This window comes from Helianthus annuus, chromosome 16 (genome assembly GCF_002127325.2).
Source record: "Helianthus annuus cultivar XRQ/B chromosome 16, HanXRQr2.0-SUNRISE, whole genome shotgun sequence".
Lineage (NCBI taxonomy): Eukaryota > Viridiplantae > Streptophyta > Magnoliopsida > Asterales > Asteraceae > Helianthus > Helianthus annuus.
In genome coordinates, this window is record NC_035448.2 from 64,726,164 (window position 1) to 64,752,095 (window position 25,932).

Genomic DNA, 25,932 nt, shown 5'->3' on the forward strand with positions numbered 1-25,932 from the left:
TGGTACTCATCCAAAGATGAGGGTCCACTAGAATATGAAATGGAAACTCCCATCAAGGTTTGGATATCACTCCTAACTTGAGGGTAGGTTTCGTGCAAAAATCAAATTTAAGTTGAATGAAAATCATCACCAAATATGGGAATCACCCCTGTTTTGATGAATCATTTCGATTGTGTTGTAAGAGTGTCTTCAAAGCTCCCATGTGTGTATTGTGTTAGCCTTAGGAAAGGCTTGTATATTAGAAGTCCAAAAGAAGAGAGAAGCAAAGAAGAGAGAAAAGGATAATGTCTTTAACAGCAAGTAAATGAGAAAGCTCCTAAACTATAGACTAGGCAAGCAAGGCATTCCTAATTCCCTATAGTTATGGCTCTGATACCAATCTGGTATCAGAGTACTCCTACTATAGACTAGGGAAAAGAAAGGCAATTCTACCTAATTCCCTATAGTTATGGCTCTGATACCAATCTGTCACACCCCAACCGATGGCGGAAACATCGAGATGAGACGTACAAACTGTTCAAAGACATCATAACACTAAATGTGACAATAATTAAAATTCCATTTATTAATAATTCAAAGTTTCATACAAAGTCTCAAAAAGAAATAACATAACATTAAACAAGTTTATTTCGTAGGTGGGTTTCTAAGCCATCCTATTTATTTCTTCACTTCTTGTATCATCACCCTGCAGTATGCATTTAAAATAAAGTCAACAAATAATGCTGGCGAGTATACAAGTTTGTACATAGCATAATAGAGTTAAAATAGTTTAACAGGATCTAGTCCACGTGAATACTTGAATTCATATTAACAGTTATACTCGTAACGATGAAACTATGTGTTCAAACCAAAGTTTAACGCAATTAACATAGCCTAACCCAAGAAGGGTGGTAACATAGAATCAAAACCTAACAATACCCATAATATTATGGGAGGGGCGTTTCTCAACCTACAGCGCTTAAAATAGAAAGGTCCAAAATACGAAATGTTACAGGTTTCGACACCACTTCGCCTCACTATTCAGTGAATGAAATATATGTCGGTTTTGGTCTGGTTTAGTGTGAAAATCGAGTTTAAAAGAGTATTTGTTTGGATTAAGCACTTGGTGAGTGTGAGATTCTCATATCTACATCTTGGGAAGCCAAAGCTTAGCCCAATACACTCGTTTAAGTGCAAATCCATGGTAAATCAGAAGTTCTTGAAGAAAAAGATGAAGGTTTTTATGAAAAAGATGAAGTTTTAGATAAAAAAGGTTGAAAGAAACAGAAAGTTCACAGTGGGTTTAAACAGTAGATTATCCTTCAAAAAGTTTCTATGTCTAGATAGTCCGGAGACAAATGTTAGCTTGGAACTACGGAGTGAAAACTCCGGAAAATATCAAAGTATAATAAACCCGAATCACAATCTGATTTGAAACACAAACTCGGACAACACACCAATCTTAAATTCGGACAAACTAAACCCGAAATCTAAGATCTAACCTACAAACTCAGACCAATAAACTCGGAGTCAAAGCAACCTTTAAACTCTAAATTCGGAATAATAAGTACGAACAAATTATAAGCCGCACAAATACTTAAACTCAGAAACACTTTAGAAGTTCGAGGAATAAAACCGGACAACGTTAAACTCGGAATTAGTTTAAACTCGGAAAACTGAACTAGGACAGGTTTTAAGAAACTATAAAACTGGACTTGATTAAATCCGGAGAACACTTAACCAGTAATCTGGACACCCACAAACCTGGAAGAGAAACAAATCCGGAATTACTATGAACTTAGTAATCCGGAACAGTTAATCCGAATATGAAGGTAACCTACTTCCGGATATCTCCCAAGTTTGACTTCACACAAGATCACCAATAATCTGGAAACACAAACAGTAAAACAAACTCGGAGAAAACTTTTAAAGATCAAACAGGGAATAATTTACCAACCTTAAAAAACCCAGCATGATCTTCAAAAAACTCTGCAAAAACCCAGATGAAGAACTTTCCTAAAAACTCAAACCTAGTCATCATCAATAATCAGTAAAACCAATGACAAATGATGAAAAATCACAAAATATTCATCAAACAAACACTAAAACCCAATCAAAATGAGATTTTCTCACTCTAAACCATCAAAACAAACACCCACAGTACTATGAGAACTCTCTATACAGAGCCTGCTTTGATACCACTTGTAAGGTCACCTAGACTCTAGATCAGGATCTCACTCGAAACACAATCACGAGGTGTGCGGAATCCACCATGTGATCACCACTGTAAAGATTAGGACAATAACGAGTAGAATAAGATGATCTGAGGTTACACAAAGTATTCTCAGAGGTATGACGTCACACACAGTAGCCGCCGACAAACACACACAACGATTAAGGTTTCTTGCCAGACAAACTTTCCACAAAAGAATTCGCTATCTTGTCGTTATCCATAAAGGTTTATATACAAGACACATCCGGACGCACATTTCTGGATACAAAACAGGCCCAAAGCCCAATAAACTAACAACTTCGGACTGAGCTACAAATCCTCAAGTCCGGACTACCTAACACTTAACATAAACCCAGACTAGGACATCTCCAATGCCCGGACAACATACAAGACTAATAAACTCGGACTAGGGGAATTGTATACCCCTTAGTCCGGATTACATAAACAAACACATAAACCAGGATTAGGATAAACCCTAATCCGGACCAACACATAAACTCGAACACTAGTAAGTTCGGACAACAAATATTTGGCTATTACAAGTTACAAACTAGACCCTAGACTTATGGAAATCCAATACTTATCACACAAGTGCATTTACAGGAAACATGTGTTTGTTTACATAAAACATCTGTTTAGGCTAAACAGATGTTTAGTCTTTTCACCAGTATTTTATTATTCTTCAGAACTTTGATCTTCAACAGACGTTTAATCTTCATCAACAATGCTTTCATCTCTTTAACAGGTCTTTGAGTCTTCAAAACAGATCTTCTGTTCGTGTTCAAGATTCACAATCTTTAGGGGGAGTAGATCTTCATGACTTGCTTTATTCTTGATCAGAATAACATATTTTGGCTTTACAATCATTTTTTTTATAGGTTCAACAAATATTAATTGAAATTGTTTATTAGAATTATATGATATGATGGTAAGGTATAACTTTTTAATCAATTTAAAGGGTGTTTTATATAATATATGATAGTGATATGGTACGATGATAAGATGTTACTTTTAAATCAGTTTGAGTGGTATTCTTAAAATCTATCTACTTAAATGAAAATTTATTTTTATGTAATATAATATTAAAAGATTTATAAGGTTTATTATCTGATAATATGTTCTTAATTTAAAGTTACTGTGTAATAATTGCCCTTTTCGAGTACTTTTAATCTAAGGTAAATATATATACTTAGTATGAATAAGAGAGGGAAAAAGAAGGATAATTGATCATACCATATCCCGTTACAACATGATTACATTGAGATCTCCATCATAAAATCAAAAAGATTAAAACACAATAATTCTGTGGCAAGTGAATAAAGTCAAAAAGTCACAATCAACATGCTGCATGCTCCTCTTTGGGATGAAAAAGTCACACCCTAACAATAAAAAAAAAAGAATAATAAAAATGCTAACAGAAACTACAATAGCATTTGTACTACGAGAACTGATACGCAAAGTATGATTTAATAGCAATAACATTTACTTGTAATTCTAAGTCATTGTTTATTGTTGGATTTGAATCTTTTACCTTATGGAAATGCATACCATTATAAAGTGCTAAGCCAAAAGCCATTTAGCCTTTATATTATCATGTCTTAGTTGTTTTTATTATTTGACTCATGTTCGTTTATATAAAAACTTGAGCTGTTTTGACTCAACTAACTCACTTATTGACTCGTATTAGTTAGCTTCTTTTACTGAAAGTTTACAATTTAATTTGCTGTTCACTTATATATCTAGACTTTTATGAAAAAACTTATGAAATCATCAAAACTAAAACGAAAATAAGAGATAACTCATTGATCTCGAGTTGGAGGCAAGTCAAACACAAAAGCTTAGATTTTGGGCTAATTGATCATATCTATTAATTTCTAACACTTTGAAGAACAATGGCTTCTTTTTTTTTTTATTTGTTTGTTTTTTTTCGTGTGTTGTCTTTTCTTTCTTTCTTTTTTTTTTCTTTTTTTCTCCGTATACAGTAACCTTTCATAGTTTCATTTTTTAATAAAACTTTGGTGTTATATATTTATTACGTTTTTTCTCGGATTTAGCCGCCGTTTGGTTGTTATTTACCATGGTGTTTGATGGTCACATTTAGTCCCTCGTGTTTTTTTTACCCATCAAAATATCAATACGTATCGGTATACATTCAACTTTTTCTATGTCTTACGTCACGCGAGTCACTTGATGTTAAAAATTCGTGATATTGTTTTATGTTTTTTTTCTGATTTTGGTCGTCGTTACTCGTTTGGTTGCTACTTAGCACTGTTTTACGCCTCACACCCCACACCCCGCAACGCTGGTAACACGGTTTTATACCCTCGCCGGTAACGGGGTTAAGACTAGTTAGAAATATTGAGTCATGATGGTCTGAATATTATTATAGGTAGAACCCGACTTTATACAAACTTAACTCAAACTCACTGAACAGCACTGATATCTAGACATGAAAGCCTTAAGAGCATATCTATATTTTCTTTTGTTAATTAAGAATTACAAAATAATAATCTTTAAACTAGATGTAGGCTATTTGTAAATAAAAATATGTGGTTTTTTTATGTATATAATATACATATGAATGTAACAATCATAAAAGGTAAAATGTGACAGAATAATAAATAAGTTTCAAAAGTTTTCTAGTTAGGTCACTCGTATCGTTTTTGTCCAAATAAGATAACTTAACATTCAAATCGAACCTTGTCCTTTTTTCCATGTGTCAAGAAAAAAATGGAGCATAAGATGCTAGGGACCTTTTTAACTGTTTTTTAAAACATTTTTTTTTTATATTTTTAGTTTTTGATTTATTTATTAAAAATGCTTCTACATATATTTATAAGGAAAATCATCAAAAATTAAAAAAAAAAGAGTAAATTACGAAAATCGTCCTTTATATATGTCACTTATTGCAAGCTGTGTCATTTGTCTTCAATAATTACAGAAAACGTACTCGATGTTTGCAAACACTTGCAAGTTATGTCCTTTAACCCTAACTCAGTTAATCTTTGTGGTTAAATTAGACCAAATGGACCCCACATGAGGGTATTTTCATGGTTAAATCTGACCAAATGGACCACACATGAGAGTAAAATGACCAAAATACCTTCATGTGGGGTCCTGATGAAACACTGGTTAACACAAGGTTATCCAGCAAGGTTGTCTCGTGTGTTAGGGTTTAATCTCTTCCTCCACTCGCCAATCGCTGGATTCCTGCAAAACAGAACACCGGTGACTCGCCAATCGTTGGATTCCTACAAAACAGAACACCGGTGAGAATAAGTACTAGTTCTGAGGAGAATAGTGTGTGTTGTAAGACCATGTGTAGTGGTTATACACTATAATGCCCCCACCATGGGGCGTTTTGCGCCATGTGGCGTCCTAGTCAGCAAGGGGGCATTATAGCAAAAGTGGTGTAGTGGGTATAATGCCCCATAATGCCCCATTCAATCATTTTACAATCATTTCCCAATTTTTTTTTAATTTAAAACATAAAAAAACTTCATTAATTTAAAAATAAAATTACATTACATGAAAAAAAAAATAAAAAAAAAACTGAAAAAAAAAACCGAAAATAAAAAAAAAACAGAAAATAAAAAAAAATACAATACTAGAAAAAAAAAACTAGTTTTCGTCTTCGCTTTCTTCACCCTCGCCAACTTCGTCTTCCTCGTCCTCCGTTTCTTCCTCTCCCTCAGGTGGTACGTACCGAACCGACCATGCGTGGTGTACCAAATCAACCATTAACTGGGAATGGTACGGTTCGTAACGCAACTCTCGCGCGTTACTCACTCTTTCTTCCATTGACGCCTGCGGATGCTCCTGGTGAACGGCTTCTGGCACATAATTCTGGCATATCGCCTTTCCTTCGTCTTCCAAAATCATGTTGTGCATGATTATACAAGCGTACATAGCATCTCTCATTTTTTGCTTGCTCCATGCACGACAAGGATTTCTCAAATATTGCCAGCGTTGTTTAAGAACCCCAAAGCATCTCTCAATGTCTTTTCGTGAAGACTCTTGAACCTTTTTAAAGTATGCTCTTTTGTCATCAATAGGATCACTAAACGTCTTCACAAAAATCGAATACCTAGGATAAATTCAGTCGCTCAAATAATATCCATGGGGGTAGTAGTTTCCATTTGCGTAAAACGACGCTTTTGGAGCTTTGCCAGAAATCCACTCCTCTAACAACGGCGATTGTTCAAAAACATTGATATCATTGCATGACCCGACCACGCCAAAGTAAGCCGACCAAACCCAAAGGTCCTGTGAAGCAACCGCCTGAAGAATAATAGTGGGTCCTTTTTGGTCACCACGTGTGTGTTGGCCTCGCCATGCAGTCGGGCAGTTATCCCAACGCCAAGCTCCTCATCGGTCAAACCATCGCCATCCGCAAAATACTCGTTGTAGTAAAAATTTATCATGGATGAAGAACTAGGAGAATCCATCAAGTTTTTTTAAAAATGTGGGATTTTTTAGAGAGGTTTTGAGATTGTTTTTGTTGAAAATGGATGAGTTTTGATTGTTTATATATATATATATATATATATATATATATATATATATATATATATATACTTAATTGGTTTAAAAAAAAAAATTAAATCAACTAGCCGTTGGAGGACTAGCCGTTGATTGGGTGGTCAAAGTTTGAGGAGCGTTTTAATTTAAACGCCGGGACGAATTTTTTTCAAAAATCACGCCCTATAACGCCTACCGTAATGGTAGGCGGGGCGTTATAGGGCGTTATAAAGCAAAAAATTTTAAAAAACACGCCCCATTACGCATGGTCTAAGTGAAATAGAGAGAGAGAGTAGAATGTTAAACCTGAAGGATGAGTCCTCTATTTATAGCCGAAGGATGAAGGAGGGAAGAGGCGACCTGCCAGCTGCTATGGAGCGCCAACTGTCCGACCAAGAGGAATATCCTCTTGGTCTCCTCTGCTGTTACCAGAGTAGTGGGTGACGTGGCGCACCGTTATTCGTCCGGTTAGGAGAATTCTGGCAGTGGTTGTCGGCCTGTCCTATAGATATCTTGCTGGTCCTGCTGGCGCATGTCTATAGGTGACACGTGTCGTCCTTTATGTCTGGGAGAGAATCTTTTGTGTCACCTGCGATTTCTTCTAGAAGCTTTTGGATGCACTCTGCTGATGTAAGCGCCATGCTGGGAAAAAGTGGTGTGGTCCCTGCCATGTGTGCATGGATTTGGGACCATACCTCTTCAAATCCCCCTCCCCCCAAGTCCAGTGTGCCTTCTAGTTGAGTTTATCATCTAGGAGGAATTCTGGACTCATAAGGGTAGAGATGTTGTTGGTGGTTTTTGTTTTATCACTAGGGCGCGATGTGGGTCTTTAGCGACGCACGGCACATGAGTGTGGCCTGCAAAAGTGAGCCAAAACAGCACACGGCGCATGTAGATGGCTTGCAAAAGTGGGCCAAAACATCGCACGACACATGGAGGTGGCGTGCAAAATTGAGCCAAAACAACGCACGACGTATGGAGATGGTATGCAAAATTGAGCCAAAACAGTGCACTGCGCATGGAGATGGTATGCAATTTGGTCAGATTTAACCACAAAAAATTAACTGAGTTAGGGTTAAAGGACATAACTTGCAAGGGTGTGGATACATCGAGTACGTTTTCTGTAATTTTTGAAGATAAAAGACGCAGTTTGCAATAAGTGACATACAAAAAGGACGATTTTTGTAATTTACTTAAAAAAAGAGTTTTAACATGTTAAGTTGAATTTTTAACAGTATTTCCTAGTTTTTACTTTTTTTATTGTATATATATAATGTATATTAGCTAATAAAAAATTGAAAATGGTTCTTTTGGGAATAAAATGAAACAAAAAGAAAAAGAGCCAAAACACATTGTTCAATGCCACCAACAATTTGGTTCCCCTAACTTTTCTTTTTAGATTAAAAAAAAAATCTGATAAAAACCATTAACTGCTTTGAGCCAAATATATTGACATATTTTGGCTTGAAAGTTAACGACAACTAGTACACAAATTCAACATACTAAATCTTCTTGATGAATAAAATCATTGTCTATATCTTTGACCTAAAGATGATAAGATATATAACCTACACAACATTAAAATTATAGGTATGGATTTAATATTATAATGGAACAAGACTTGACAACTAACCCATTAAAATTTATGGAAAACCTAATTTAAATGGTTTAATTTCTTTTAAAAAAAATACATTTATATAAAACATCTTTAAAGTTCTTATTTTCCGTTCTATTTTCAAATCCGTAGTCATATATCTTTAGTCACTCACAATATTATTATCTTGTTATAATATAAAAAATGTTATAATATAATGACTTTAAAACTTTTTAACTGTGAGCTGAATGAACATCTAATTCTCTCTAAGATTAAATGTAGTGGTTTAAGCCTCACTATAACGTTTTTCGTGATGTGGATGCCATATTGACATGGTTATTTTTTAACTAAGAAAGGTGTAATGATTCATGGTCCTTCAATAATTATATAATTATTATTTTTATTAAAAATAGACCAATAGTAACAGGGGCGGACTTGGCCTATATCCAGCCTATGGTTCAACTTTTTACAGTGTAATTTTTTTTTCGATTTTTATAAAAAAGGACAGCCCTAAACAACTACGAGGATACCCCTAAAAATTGTTTACAAACCAATAATAAGCTCAGCTGCCCAGAATGTTTACAAACCAAAAATAAGCCCAACTGCCCAGAATGTTTACAAACCAATAATAAGCCCAACTGCCCAGAATGTTTACAAACCAATAATAAGCCCAGCTGCCCAGATTGTTTATCACACAAGAAATAGGGACTCTTTTGGGTGATATTGAGTAATTTTTTCACACTATAAGCGATAATGATAAATTTGCAAACTTGAATGGAATAAGTGATCTTGCGCGTGTTATGGTTGAAAAGGGAACGCATAGTTCTTGTCCTTCAGTTTATCGGGTAGTTAAGCTATGCTTTGCTTTTACCGGTTGCAACCGCAACCGTCGAAAGAGTTTTTCGAAATTTAAGCTTTTCAAGACGGATTTACGCAATCGAATGAGCCCGGAATTTTTGAAAAATGCTATGGTTTGTGCGGTCGAAAAGGATTTTTTACGTGAAGTAAAAAACGACAATGTGATGGAACGATTTCAAGCTATGAAAAAAAGAAAAGGACAAATCTATTAGGTATTTATTTTAGTTTATGTATTTATTGTTGGTTTTTTTAATATTGTATGATTGCACGTTGATCTTTTTTTTTTTTTTTTTTGATACCATTGAGTTAATGTTCTAGTTCCGCCACTGAATAGTAAGAGACATAGAGTGAAGGCGAGTTGGCTTGGGGTTTCTCACCATTCACTCGTGAATCAAATCACGCTTCCAACGAAAATGACTTCAATCACAAGAGGGGGAACGGTGGTAATGGGCGTGAATGGGGCACTTTACGCCCCATTACTTATGGTCAAATAAAAGTTTTGAATTAATCTTGCACAGGTTATCTTCAATAATCCTAGAAGCTTAATTGTTCAATGTAATTTTTATATATCTAGTTCTTTTAATTAGCAAGATATTTTTAGGATCCTACGAGGTTTGCAATAACTAGTTTTCACGATTATAAAAAAAAAAAAAATATGTACTTAGATTCAACTACCTGAGAATAGTCATAAAGTTAAACATGTTATTTTACATCTATCTTGGAAAGGAAAAATTCAATATTCACAAAGTGAAAACATAGTTTCGATTATTTTTATCATCACGTTAAATCATAGCATCACATGTAACGGTTTAGTAAAAAGAGAAAAATGTGGGTATGTTAAGGTTAGTGGTTGATAAGTTTTGATAAGTTGCCAAAACCAAGCCAACTTATTATTGGAGTTAATTATTGTTTTTGTCCCTGTAGTTTGTCAAAAATCACTATTACAGTCCATTAGTTTAAAAGTCGCTATTTCAGTCCGTGTGGTTTCACTTTCGTAACCATTTCAGTCCATATGGTTTCACTTTCGTAACCATTTCAATCCATTATTCTGTTAAGTACATGGACTGAAATGGTTACAAGGTGGACTGAAATGGTTACGAAAGTGAAATCACAGGGACTGAAATCGCAATTTTTAAACTAATGGATTGAAATAGTGATTTCTGATAAACCATAGGGACGAAAACAGTAATTAACTCTTATTATTGGGTGTTTCTTGTTCCTAAGTATGCTTCCTTTACAAATGCATCCTCCACATCATCAAGTGCAACCCTCCAACAAGAAGCGTTGGGGTAGGTGATATTTAAGTGGGGTTGCATGTAGGGAAGTGCACCTAAATGCGAGAGAGAAGTTGAAGGTGGGCCCTTTAAATGTTTTTAAGATAGAAAAAGAAATGATGATGTGGAAGAGAGAGATTACATATGGGAAGGATGAGTTGGAGTTAAAAAGAGAAGAGAGAATGCATGTGGGAAGAATGGGTTATGACTAGGATGCATATAGTAAATACATGTCGTTGCATTGCAGACAGTCTAATAATTATGATAGCCCTAATTGCTTAACCTATAAATACAATTAGATGTAATTGTTATTCTCACAACTTAAGAAATAATATTGACCCTTCTAGTGCGGCCGTAAACAAAGGTAAGTTTAGACTGAACCACATAAGTATCATGTCTCACTCTTATACTCTTGTTTATTTTCGTGTCAGTTAGAGAGAGAGAGAGAGAGAGAGAGAGAGAGAGAGAGAGAGATCAACCGCATTAGGTGACTTGGATCAGTCGATCGGTGGTAGTTATTGTTCGGGGCCTGTTTAACCGTTGCACAAAAGTTGGTTCTTCCATTACAACAAATTAAGACGCAGTCGGATTTCTTGAGTGAAACGTTAAGTCCAGTTTAAGACAGCGGTGATACCCAATCCTCAACAAGTGGTATTATAGCCAAGCTTGTTTATTTTTTTAGTATCACGACAAAAGACGGGAAGACACCTTAACAAAAAATTGCTCGAAAACTATAGATTGGAGGAAACTAAGAGTTCATGATTTCATGAAAGTCGAAGTGCAAATGTTGAAGATGTTCCATGTCCTCTAGGTCCAGCTCTAGATCCATTTCCTTTGTGGATCAGAAGATTAAGTAGAGCTCTACGGGCTAGTTCCAGTACAAATTAGTGGGTTAGAAGATACAATAGAGATCAATGGTCAAGGGATCAAATAGAAATCAGTGGCTCAAGACATCCCATAAAATTAAGCGGGTCAGGAGATCTATTAGAGTTTAACGGGTCAGGAGATCTAGTAGAGTAATTCGAGAACCCTAATGTTATTCAGAAGTTTTAAGCGTAAAAGATAGGGGTGTTCAGAATTCGTTTCGAATTCAAAAAATTCGAAATTCGATTAAATTCGATTCGATTATCAAGAATTCGTTTCGATTATAAGAGTTCGAATTCGAATTCGATTCAATTCGAGTCAAGTAAATCGAATACGAATCGAATACGAATTTATAATATCAAATTCGATTCGATTCGAAATTCGAATAAAAAATATACATTTTTATTTATTATTTTTATATATAATACATATATATAACTTTTATTGGGCTATACTATAAAATATTTTCAAAATTTATTTATTAAAATTATCCATTACCAAACCCACTACATGGCCATAACTAAAACCTAAGTAACAAATCTATCAATAGATTTTTAACCCTAAAAATATAAACTTGTAATTGAGGAGTGGTTGGTCCCGACTTCTTGTTTTGAATTTAATTCTCATGGTACTTTATTTGGAACTTTTTAATGTGATATCGTGCTTTATGGTTGCTTTAAAATTATTTCATCTTAATAGTATTTTACATGTTTTGAAATAATTTGAATCAAATCGAATTTATTCGAATTCGATTCGAATTCGAATATTTAATCGAATACGAATCGAATACGAATTGAGTTTTTTATTCGAATACGAATTCGAATCGAATTCGGTATTTTTAATCGAATTCGAATTCAAGGGAAAATAAAAATTATTCGAATAATTCGAAAATTCGATATTCGATATTCGATTCGATGAACATCCCTATAAAAGATTGTTACAATGGAAGCGGGCTAAAAAAGAAAGAAGAGATAGGGTCTTTGAAAAATAATACAACTTGGGTTCTAACAAAGTCACAGCCATAAATGTTTAGCCATACATGTTTCTGGTATATTGGTTTTGTTTTGCGTCAATAGTTCATCAGCAGGTTAGCCATGTCAAGTCAGTTGGATTGGGCGATCGGTAGTTACTGTTGTTCGTGTCACAACCTGGCCCGCAACGGAATGGTACAGGGCATGATGATTGTCCATAGCCGATGACACTATTATAAGTTTAATATCTAAAACCATCAATTTTAAATTGTCAAACATAATAATAAAATATGTTCATCAAAACCCATACAATGTAGAAAAGACAAGTAATCATGTACAAACATCCCATTTATTACTAGGGCACATCCTATGTGTCTTCAACCTCAAATCCTCTCAAAGTCACGTACCTGTATCATGCGTAAAAAAAATTTAGGTCAACAGAATGTTGGTGAATAAATCTAGATTTAAATAAAGTGTTTTGCTTTATTAACGCATTTCTTTTACTTAGAAATTTTAATATGCAATTTCATGTGTTGTAGAAACATCCATAATCACCACAACCACAACAACAATCAACAAATCACCACAATCACAACATAGATACAATAGAAACAATAAGACTCAAAGACTATAACATGCATTAGTCTCAAGTAGGGGTGCAAACAAGCCGAGCGGCTCGCGAGCTACTCGAGATCGGCTCGAGAAAAAGCTCGAAACGAGGCGAGCCTTATCGAGCCCGAGCCGAGCTTGAGCCTCAAAACAAAGCTCATTTGTTTATCGAGCCCGAGCTCGAGCCTCACTTGTGAAGCTCGTTAGGCTTGTCGAGCCTTATCGAGCCTTAGTGTAAACAAGCCGAGTCGAGCCGAGCTTATTTAAACTAGTTTAAAAGCCGACCTCGAACCTAAAAATAAGCTTATTTAGTAAACGAGCCCGAGCCCAAGCTTTACTTATCGAGCTTGCAAGCCTAAAAAGTATATTATTTATATTATTTTTATTTAATATACTAATTATTAGATAATAAACGAGCCGAGCCCGAGCCGAGCTCGAGCTTGTTAAAATACAAACGAGCCGAGCTCGAGCTTTGAAAACAAAGCTCGAATCGAGCCACGCTCGAGCCCGAGCTCTCATAAGTTAATCGAGCTCGAGCCTGGCCGAGCTTGGGCTTGGCTCAGCTCGTTTGCACCCCTAGTCTTAAGCCCCGAAGAGTGAGTCTAATATTGATGGCGATACTAGGCTACAACCCATGGCCGTGGGGAACCTAGTCAGCCAGGTGGATCCACGCAAAATCTATGACACAAAGCGAGTAAACACATAGATACATGTATATGCAACAATAGATACTAGAAATAATAGAAACAATGAACGTGATACACATAGTGACACATTGACTTTGCATGTTAATTAATCAAATAGAAAACATTACACATGATACAACAAAAAAAATATTTAATGACTAAAAAGAGGAGAGAAATGGATCTAGTTTCACACCCTGGCTGTAACATTTGTGCTTGAAATCGTTGTGAACAGTTCAGTTATCAATAAAACAATGTTAGTTGATCCCAATGTTTGTTTGGTTATGTTTTACATTTTTCATGTATTGACTTTTGTTCAATTTTAAACTCTACATCGCTTTCTGGAGAATTATACGCAAACTGGTGCGTAAACGTACTCAGTTTAATGCGACAAATACTCCGGAACATCAACATATACTTAACATACCTTAAATAACCTTTACATAACTTAGAAATAAGTTTTGAAGGCTTTGGTATGGCAAAAACAAGTTAATTCGCCTACATGGACTAAATTTGACAAACTACGAAAGTATGCCAATTTGAACTGTAACAGACATTCCGGAAGATGACCCTAAGTTAAACATACCATAAATATCCTTTACATGTCTTAGAATAGGCTTTGAGGGGTTCAGTATGCTAAAATAAACTTTTGGATCATTCAGGGACTAAAAGTGTCAAAAAGTGCATAAGTTTGCACTTTCCCGCATAACTTACGTTCTGAACACATCCAGACATCCAAAAATTTACGTAAGCACTAAAATATTTTATTTTAGTGTTTGGCATAAGAAAAATCCATTCGTCGCGCAATTTGGATCGTTTTTCACGATTATGCGCATTCCGTCGTAATTAAGCGGACATCGCGATTGTACGACCCAACGAACCAACATCCGACATATTTTTGAACATGGTTTATGTCCACAATGTTTAGACATCATTTTAGGGCCTTAAAGATGGCTTAATGGGCCTTAAACATGTCGGAAATGGCCTTAAACCACAACAGGGACCTAAACTGTCATTTTTGAAAGTTGTTTTCTGATCAGGACACCCAGGCGGCCCACGTAAGCCCAGGGTGATCCTTTACGCGGCCCGCGTCAGCCTTTCAGATCAGCAAAGGTCATTTTAACTGCTGTAAACAGCCTTTCAACCCCCCAAAGGCCAATGCCACATGTCAATCTCTGGTGGTGGGGGCAAAATGAGTTACCATAACATTCCAACACATGTACGGATGAGATCCAATCACGTAAATCGATAAACGATCCTAACGGTCTTGCATATCCTATAAATACCCCCCCATTCTTGCAAAACCCACAAAATCTGATCTAAAAGCTCTAAGTTGAAGCCATTGCTTCATACCTAAGCTACTGGATCAAGATTAGCTTTCGGGGACCATTCGTAAGTGTTCTTGCGTTCTTTTATCGCTTTTCGAGTCCTAAAGTCAAACTTTGTTTGACTTTCTGCATTGACCAGTTTATGGTCAATGCGAAGTTCGTTTGAACTTCATAACGTGAGCGTGATCACGATGGTTATAGTCCATAGTGACTATACCTACTGATTACCACGTTATCTAGGCTCAGTGACGAGTCGTAGTTTCGGCCAAAATGCGCATTCTTGCGTATTTTGTAACCAAACTACTCTTAGGTGTCAAAACCGTTTGTTTTGATACCAAACCTGTGTTCTAAACTTAGTTAAGCATGTTTTAACATGCTTAGCTCGTCACTTTTAGTTTAGTGCTTATTTAGGGTCGTAAGATAAGCGATCTAAACAATCGCTTATACTTTCGAACCCGACCCGTTTGGTCGATCATTAGGATCCGACCAAACACATTAGGTGACCATAGTTGTATAGGGAATAACCTTCCGGGGTTATACCTTATGGTCACATCGTTTGAGTAGTTGTATGATAGGTAGTTTATATGCCTTAGGTAAATTACCAAAATGCCCTTTTTACGCCAAAATTCATATTAAGCATATGTAACATAACTTTTGACATCTAAGCTGATTTGGTAACAATATTAGACATGTTAGGGCATATTTTACTTATCATAGGACTAGTTAGGCGTTCCGAATGCGTTTTACACGAACGACACGTTAAAGTAGCACAAGCTACCTAAACGGGTCGTAATGGGTCGTAAGCACTTAGGTTAGGTTTCATTTTAGTATGTGGGCTTTGTTAAACCATATTACATGAGTTCCCATACTTGTTTGGTTTACGAACCCTCATTCTATCCAATCCTCCGATTTAGGTCCGGTATATTAACATAGTTACCTATTTTAGGTGCCGTTTGATATCCGTGATCTCTAGCACTGTTTGGTTGTTACTCAAGGACTACTAAGCAATCTCAAGTGAGTACATAGACCCCTCTTTTACTGTTTTCCAAACTTTTTGGGGTGAAACACATGTGCCTACTTGTTACTTTCGTGCCTTTCATGCTTTCATATCATATGCTTGTTATGTTCAATAGTACACATATAGTACAGGATTTCATTGTTTTTATGCTATGTATGCCCATTGTGTGCATACTTAGTACATCATTTTACATTACATTTTATGCTATGTATGCCCAGTGTGTGCATATTTAGTACGTCATTTTACATTACATTTTATGCTATGTATGTCCATTGTGTGCATACTTAGTACATTTATTCATCACATGCTTACATTTTGGTATGGCATTTGGTTTGTTTAAATAAGAGAATGTACATTCATTAACACCGATCATGCCGCTCGTTAGTAGGTAATGGTACCATAGGACTTGACAACTCCCGTTCCTAAACCCTAGGTTTGTTTGGGTGGAAGGAATGACCGAATTCGATATACATTTACACAAGACAGATCTTTAAATTCGTTTAGGGGTTTATCGCCACAGTCACAAGGCTTGGATGTATGCATTTTCACAATACTGCATAGATGTTTATATCAGTATAGCATGCATTTGTTCCACAAAACATAACTTTGATTTAAACCATGTTTAACTTCAATACCTTGTTTTTGTGCATTTTACATATGGTTTAGTTAACATATTTCACTTACCATACATGATATTTTGGATACACATTACATGATTTACATTAGACATAAACATTTTGACATTCATATACACAATTCATGATTTACATTAGACATAAACATTTTGACATTGATATACACAACTCATGATTTACATTAGACATAGACATTAGACATGGTTTTCACACAAACATTTTGACATTTGATTATACATAAACATTTTACAATGGTGGTTTGGTTTGAGTAAGTGATTTAAGTAACGAGGCATGTGTAATATGATACAAGCATTGTGGATACGCCGCTGGTACTCCCTATATATAAGTGCTTGTATGGTATTACATATCGTAGCATTATTTGAATCATTTCAATTTAGACATATAACATTTTTATACAAATAACATACTTTTCACAAGACATTGTTTACAAACAACTTATCTTATACAAACTCATTTTACTTGGTTATTCATTTAACCTTACATTTATTTATACATATCATCTGATCTTATCTTTTTTCAAATGATTTACAAGACAAAGCAAATTACAAGGTTCATGACTAAACATTTTCTCAAACATAAGTCCTGAATTCTATTTTCACAAAACCTATGTATCTTACAGGCATTTTTATGCTGACGTACCTATTTTCACATGTGTTTTAGGTTATGATGCATAAGATTTATCAAGATACAGTTAGGCGGACTTGGGCCTTATTGACAATACAAGATGCAAGACTAGTTATTTATGTTATATTTCTTTGATTGTCAAGACATTGTAACTCTTTTATTCAATAAAACAATATTTCAATTTCCATGTGTTAAGAAACAATGATTCTGTTACAACACTCCCCGACGTTTCCGCCACGTTTTGTTGTTCCACGTGGTCGGGGTGTGACAGAAAAGTTGGTATCAGAGCTCATGGTTATAGGGAATTAGGTTATTAGTAATGCTTTGACCTAGTCTATAACCTTCCTAGGACCCTAATGCGAGTTTACTTGCGTTTAGACATAAAACAACACCGTCACCTATCCTTAAGTGACAACCGCAACAAGTACATAAATTTCAAAACCGCTTTGAAAACTAATCATCTGTTCTAGGATGATTGATTACTAGGTTTTGAACCCTCTGTTATATGGATTTGAACCCCTTTGAATTTTTAAAACCTCGTCAAAGTTTGGGTCTTATTGTGTGAACACGTGCAATTTGGAAGAGTGGATGCCTGTACTCTGAGTTTTCTGTCTAAGGCTAGAGTGTTCGTACAAATCCACATAATCGGACCAGACACTCTTACCTGGGAACTCTTGGGGTGAGTGTCCACTTATAGGCTAAAGCATGTCTTCGCGATACGTTAATATGACCCGCTTACTTTGATTAGTCACCGTCTCATTTGTTTGCCTTAGGTAACAAACAAATGATCGCAATTTCTATGCGTTGTCATTTTGTTTTATTTACCGATAACATTTCATTTGTTTCCTCCTATATCCTTCATTTCCTCCAGAATGTCTCTTCATCGCAACAATGCGCAGATATCCGAGCAGACTGCCAAATTTGCCCAGCGGATAGGCGAAGTAATTCTGAAGACTGTTGAATTAGGCATTGCCATGTCTCGTCTCAACAATGAAGCCACTCAATGGCCACCAAAGGAAGCAGAAGTCAAGCCTGCACCATCGGGCAAGAAACCAATCAAGGAATCAAAGACCATCGATGAACAGACTGGATCCCCTAAGAGGTCAAAGAAGCGAAAGGCTTCTCAGAACTTCGCCGTGGTCGCTCACAATGGTCAAGCCATCCCCAACCAACCAGCTCAACCCCCTGCTAGGAAGCCATACAAAGGAACTGCTCCTTTGTGCAAACGATGCAACCATCATCATTCAAACCTCTTACCCTGCTTCAAATGTACCAGCTGTGGACGGTGGGGACATTTGGTTAACATATGCCGCTTTGCTATCCAAAACAAAGCTGCTATAAACATTGCTGCTGCCCAACCACAAGCGAATCCTGCTCAAGCTCGCTTCCCGCCTGGATCATGCTACAACTGTGGCAAGATGGGTCATTTCGTGAATAAATGCCCGAAGCTTGCTAAGGCAAATCCAACCCACGGATGAGCAGTTGGCTGTTTAGAAGACGCTGTTGTCTTATGCTTTTGTTTCTTCTATTTACTTGTAATGTGAAACAATCTGTCCCGTTCATAAATAAAAGTTGTTGTTCGCAATTCTGATATACAAGTATAGTTACATGTATGTATGGCATTCCCCTATGATGCCTACATTAAGGAACTATGTTCCTTGCAAACTACTTTTGTGAAAATTTTTCCCATTTTTGCGTTTACTCATGATTTCCTTGGTAAATTCTAAGTACTCGTTTTATTCTAAGAAACGAAGTACAGGAAATAAAGTGACATTATGAGTAATCGTGCTTCTATGCCTTTGAATCCTTGGTTAGATAACCAAGGATATTTTCAAATCTCATGCCCATTACGTTCTGATTTCTTCAACATGCATAACATAAGTTTTCAAAACAACCTATATGATTTCAAAACGTTCTATATATAAGTTCGAAAACATTTTTAATATAGTGTATTTACTTAACATGACAAATGCATAAAGCTTTGTCTATGTTTTCAAAAACAACCCTCATGATTTCAAAATATTTCATATAGTTTGAAAACAATTTTAAGTAATATATCAACTGCACGATTTCAAAAGCATCATTCATGTTTTCAAAAACCTTATACATAATTTCAAAATTCATCTCGCATGATTTTAAAACATTTTTATAAATATACTTACCTAGTACACCTACTTTATGATTTCAAAAGTATTATGCATAAGGTTTCAAAAACATTGAACACATTCTTTTAAGAACCCCATGCATAGTTTTCAAAAATATTTATCCTCATACATTGACTTAACTTTCAAATTCCACTTCATATGTTGCCTTGGCATGTTGAGCATCTCAACCTCATAAGCATTTTACTTCATGTTTTGACTTAAACACGTCCAGTGCAAGGTTTCGAAACATCTTCAACTTCTAAAATCCATATGGGATCTTTTTATCTCCACAATTAGACCCTTGTGGATGATTATCATACAAATCAGAGTCCTTAATTGGATTCCTTGTGTACCTTAATTCGAACATTTCGGTTCCTTAGAATCGAAATCGAATTTTCTCTTTAAGATCTTTCTATCTTTATAGTTAGATTCTTAGAAATATTTAAAGCACCAATCAAAATCCACTGATTGGATACTTGGTGTGCTTTGAATACATGTGCACAGTTAGCAGAACAAATTAACAAAATGATAACAAATCAAGTTAAACAATTTTGTGGTTATGTGACTATGTGTTTATGCATTTTGTGTTTTCTTTTATGCATTTTTTTTTGTGTTTTTGTATACTCTGGATATTCGTTATCCAAATCCTCGTAGAACCTTTCGTATCTTCATATGAGGGATTCGTAGAAGGATATTCAAAAAGGTACTGTCACACCCTGCTAGTAGCGGAAGTGTATTGTGTGTGACGTAAGAAATGTAATCATTACGTCCAATCGTGTATCACCGGCTCAAGACTTGTTTCCTGAAATACATGTAGTTTTAAAAAGTCAACAAAAGTTGAGCGAGTTCATGCAGTTTATGTTATCATACGAAATCGTAGTATTCATGAAAATTAATTCTTGTATTCGTAGTATTCATGAAAATGAGATCTTGTAATCGTAGTATTCATGAAAATGAACCCTTGTCATCGTAGTATTCATGAAAATGAAATCTTGTAATCGTAGTATTCATGAAAATGAGATCTTGTAATCATGGTATGTTCTGATTCATTCATGGAGTCTGTTAAGGATCTATCAGTGGGTAGCGAGCCCCCTGACATAATGCACCATAAGCAAATAACCAAACCGAGAACACTTTGTCATCATTGGGATCACAAAAGCACTCCAGGGTATACCAACCAGGAGTGGGGCATGCCTCAAGCCCAATAGATCTACACCTTTTGCACCTTGGTCACTAAGTGATTAATGGTTACTAATGTAGTTTCCCTACTTATGCACATTGATCATGTCATCTACTCTGTAACTAACATACCAATAGTTTTAGCATGTATTTCCCCTCGATGTTTTTGAAAACAAAACATTGAAAACAGTGAAAGGAGGGACATGAACTCACAAGTTTGCGTTCCGTGTATTATGATATCGAAGTGAGCGTCCGTACGTGTCAATAACCTACATGTGTACTAATCTCGTTAGACACTAGGTCTTTCGGACCTCGTACAAGTTGTTCATCTTGAATTCTTTATTATGTTCTCGTTTGTCATATTTGGAACAACTTTGTATTTTAGAGCGTTGATAGTTTACTCGCTCGATTGTTATGTGTATTCATGCATTCTATACGTATTGAATTATATGCGAACGGCTTCGAACCTATGTCATTGGGCTTAACCCACGTTTCATTGTTATTGGGCCTAGCCCTAGTTTTCTTGTTATTGGGCCTAGCCCTAGTTTTTAATGTCATTGGGCTTAGCCCTAGTTTTACTATCATTGGGCCTAGCCCTAGTTTTTAATGTCATTGGGCCTAGCCCAAATCTAATCCTAGTGAGTCCATTAAATATACTCTTGCAATTTTTACCAAAAATTCACCAAGCATGTAACTTAATAAGTTCATTTTTCACATGAAAATACTTGGTAATTTTTATAGTTTTCGACTTTCCGGATTCTTGTTTTTGACCACTTAGTTATGCGTTCGCTTTAGTGTCTAAAAATATGTTATTTTTAGATTCGACATTGTAGTAACTTGTTTACGATGTCGATACGCCCAAATTGTCGTCATCAAGTGTTATGTATTTCCATTTCGACGATTTCGTTTATTCGTCCGTTTAATAGCATTTCATTGGAACATGTAGGAAACATGTATATGTATCTTTGGTGTCTTTTTATACTTGTCGCATACAAGTATTTCTTGCAATTATGAGTGTATTATTTTGATCACCCTAAAGGTATCTATGTACATACACATAGCACAAAATACATATACTAGATAAGTTTGCAAAATATATAATTTTTTGTCAAAAATTATATATACACATTGTCATTATTTTCACCCTTTTATTTTGCGAAAATATATGCTTAAGTTCATAATAACTATTGAATATTTGAGGCTTAACTATTCTCATCAAAGCTTCCACAATGACGTTTAAAACCAGTAATCGCATTTAACTTTGTTAATCACCCTTTAACCCCAAATTTAATCGCGATTAGATTTTTAGAAAAAAAATCGCCATAGTTTCCCCTAAACTATGACGTTTCCCACGTTTTCAAAACGCGTTTAAATCACCAAATCAATTTTCCAAAATTATCATCAACACAAACCAATTTACAAAACACAACTTCTCAAGTAAAATCACACATATGCATCTTCAAGTCTTCATGAACATATTTATATATTTGTCAAGCCTTCTAAAAATAACATTATTTTTGTGCTCTATATTTAATCACACTTTTTATATAAACATGTTTATATAAATCTTTCAACACCACTAAAAATAAATATGTTTTTAGGTTTATCCACAAGTTCCATATGCTTATATAACATGTTACAAAGTCACTAGTTTAGAAATCATGCTTTTAAGTTCTTTAACAACCTTACATTTTCCAAAAGAAATCCTCTTCATGTTTACATATGAATTTTATGAAGCTTTGAGGATGATGATCTTGCTTAAGCTAAACACGTTCATGTTTAGATCATATTTTTAATCATAATATGGCAAAATCATATTATCTAACATAATCTACACTATAGCAATCATCAAGAATACTATATATTTAGTAATCTTGATTGTTATTATTTTTTTTTTAGAGTTTTTGAGTATTCTTTTAGTGAGTTTCAAGATGATTTCTCTTGTACTTATATAATATACATAACTAAAAAATGAGTTTAGAAATCTTACTACTAGCACTTAGGCTAGGGAAGATCTAGATGAAAAAAAGATGATGAAGAACAAGAAGATGTGAAGCTCCAAGTGTAGAAAATAGGCTTCTAGTGAGCATCCATGCTTGCAACTCTTTTAGATCACCATAAAATAGACTTGTAAAGCTTAATTTTGGTAGTTTAGGATTTGAAAATGAAGGGTTCTAGGATATTAAAGTTAGCCGTAGGTTAAGGAAACAAGGAAAGAGGTTTGTGAACTTTGAAAGTGTAAGTAATGAAGTGAAATGATTATGTAGATGATATTATATCTACTCAATCTTTCCAAAGGTCAAATACATATCTTGCAACCATACTTATTTCCATCATATTCCTACTAACTTGTAGGTTATTGGGTTGGCCCCACTTGGCCGAAATATTGGATGTAAATGGTGATTTATATATATATTTTTTTCTTATATATATAATGTTAAGTGTAATTAATTTTTTTTACTTTACTAGGTAAGGTAGAGTGTAATTAATTATTTAGGATGTTAAGTGATATTAACTAGTTTACTAGACTAGTTGGTATTAGTTTCGGATGGTAAAACTACCACTAGTTCGCTCATTGATTCGATACGGGTGATATACAAAAGATGCGGTATACTACCGGGAGCCATGGTTTTATTTTATCATCGATGTCATGGCGTTTATTTAAGGTGCTTACGATGCCAAAATATGGTTAACTAGTTCGCTAGACTAGTGTAAGTTAACGGCAAGTTTGCGTCGTACCGACGAAGCTTTGTTGCAAGTTGTTATTCCACCGTTAAGCGATGCATGAAGTGATTCCAAGTCCCAAAATAAGCTTAACTAGTTCGCTAGCTTCTTAGTTTGGTTGTTTTGTGACGAAAATACCGCTTACTAGTTTTTGGGGGCAACAAAGGACTAGTTATGTGTATAGCGATATAATACCGGAAACTTGTAATTTTGGGCACTCCGATGATATTCCTAATGTGTTTTAGTGTATATGTCATTAATTGTCATAATTCCGAAGTTCCAGAAATGCTTAATTATTAATACGGACGAGCTAAAAATGTTATATTTTTAGCCGAAACGGACGATTTAGCGATTAGGGCGTCGCATCGTAAAGTCTTGTATTTTTGCAAGATGTGTTTTCACATTTGTGTTTTCTTACGTATATGGACTCAGTCATGTTATCCGTGTGTCGTTTCTCATTGTTTCGTTCTATTTTCACGGTTTTGCTGGCATGAATAGTGTAACCGTGAATAGTGCACACAACACTTTCTACCAACACTTTTAGGACATTGTTTGATTGGTTTCGCAATACGACGAAAACCAACATATGTTTTGGCATTGTTTTCTTGTCCTAACATTGTTATATAATAAACGACACAGTTACGTAATTAAATTATGCTAAATGCATGAGATTAGGTAAATAAAATAGTGATTAATTTGTACGGAATTGCAGGTTATTTTCCAGTTGTCACAGGTACTACCTTAAATCCTTATTGGGCTTCTACATGATAGTTAAGACCCTTGGATTGTATAGTACCACCCCACGATTCATAAGAGACACTTTTAGTGGTCTAGTAAAAAAGATTGATTCAAAAATCTGGTTATGAATGACATGTGATGGTATAAGCTAAAAAGACTCCTTGGTTGTCTATTAAAGTCATTTATTGATTTAATAAAAAAGGACCCTATGGTGGTCTAGTCACAATCATCACAGGCTCGTCCATTGTTTTCTTCCCCTACACATTTTAAGATGCACTACGTGACCATGCAAGGAATTACGTAATTATGGATGCATACATAATTACGAAGTTCAGTGCACAGAAACCACAGTAAGACTTATTATGTGTAAGAACCGATAGTGACAACCATAACGAAATGTGAACAATGTAATAGAGGTACGATGGACGCACCAATGACACTTTATATACTTGTATATATGTGTCCCTCTCACATTACATGCATGATGTTATTGTAAAGTTACTAGAAGTTCAGGACGCTATCCAGTGTTGTTTGATCTTTTCAACTTCATGTTTCAAGCTCTCACAAGTTTCCTCTGAATAAATTTCGGGACGAAATTTCCTAAAGAAGGGGAGACTGTAATATTTGTGCTTAAAATCGTTGTGAACAGTTCAGTTATCAATAAAACAATGTTAGTTGATCCCAATGTTTGTTTGGTTATGTTTTACATTTTTCATGTTTTGACTTTTGTTCAATTTTAAACTCTACATCGCTTTCTGGAGAATTATACATAAACTGGTGCATAAACGTACTCAGTTTAATGCGACAAATACTCCGGAACATCAACATATACTTAACATATCTTAAATAACCTTTACATAACTTAGAAATAAGTTTTGAAGGCTTTGGTATGGCAAAAACAAGTTAATTCGCATACAGGGACTAAATTTGACAAACTACGAAAGTATGCCAATTTGAACTGTAACAGACATTCCGGAACATGACCCTTAGTTAAACATACCATAAATATCCTTTACATAGCTTAGAAATAGGCTTTGAGGGGTTCGGTATGCTAAAATAAACTTTTGGATCATTCAAGGACTAAAAGTGTCAAAAAGTGCATAAGTTTGCACTTTCTCGCATAACTTACGTTCTGAATACATCCGGACATCCAAAAATTTATGTAAGCACTAAAATATTTTATTTTAGTGTAAGTAATGAAGTGAAATGATTATGTAGATGATATTATATCTACTCAATCTTTCCAAAGGTCAAATACATATCTTGCAACCATACTTATTTCCATCATATTCCTACTAACTTGTAGGTTATGGGGTTGGCCCCACTTGGCCGAAATATTGGATGTAAATGGTGATTTATATATATATTTTTTCTTATATATATAATGTTAAGTGTAATTAATTTTTTTTTTTACTTTACTAGGTAAGGTAGAGTGTAATTAATTATTTAGGATGTTAAGTGATATTAACTAGTTTACTAGACTAGTTGGTATTAGTTTTGGATGGTAAAACTACCACTAGTTCGCTCATTGATTCGATACCGGGTGATATACAAAAGATGTGGTATACTACCGGGAGCCATGGTTTTATTTTATCATCGATGTCATGGCGTTTATTTAAGGTGCTTACGATGCCAAAATATGGTTAACTAGTTCGCTAGACTAGTGTAAGTTAACGGCACGTTTGCGTCATACCGACGAAGCTTTGTCGCAAGTTGTTATTCCACCGTTAAGCGATGCATGAAGTGATTCCAAGTCCCAAAATAAGCTTAACTAGTTCGCTAGCTTCTTAGTTTGGTTGTTTTGTGACGAAAATACCGCTTACTAGTTTTTGGGGGCAACAACGGACTAGTTATGTGTATAGCGATATAATACCGGAAACTTGTAATTTTGGGCACTCCGATGATATTCCTAATGTGTTTTAGTGTATATGTCAT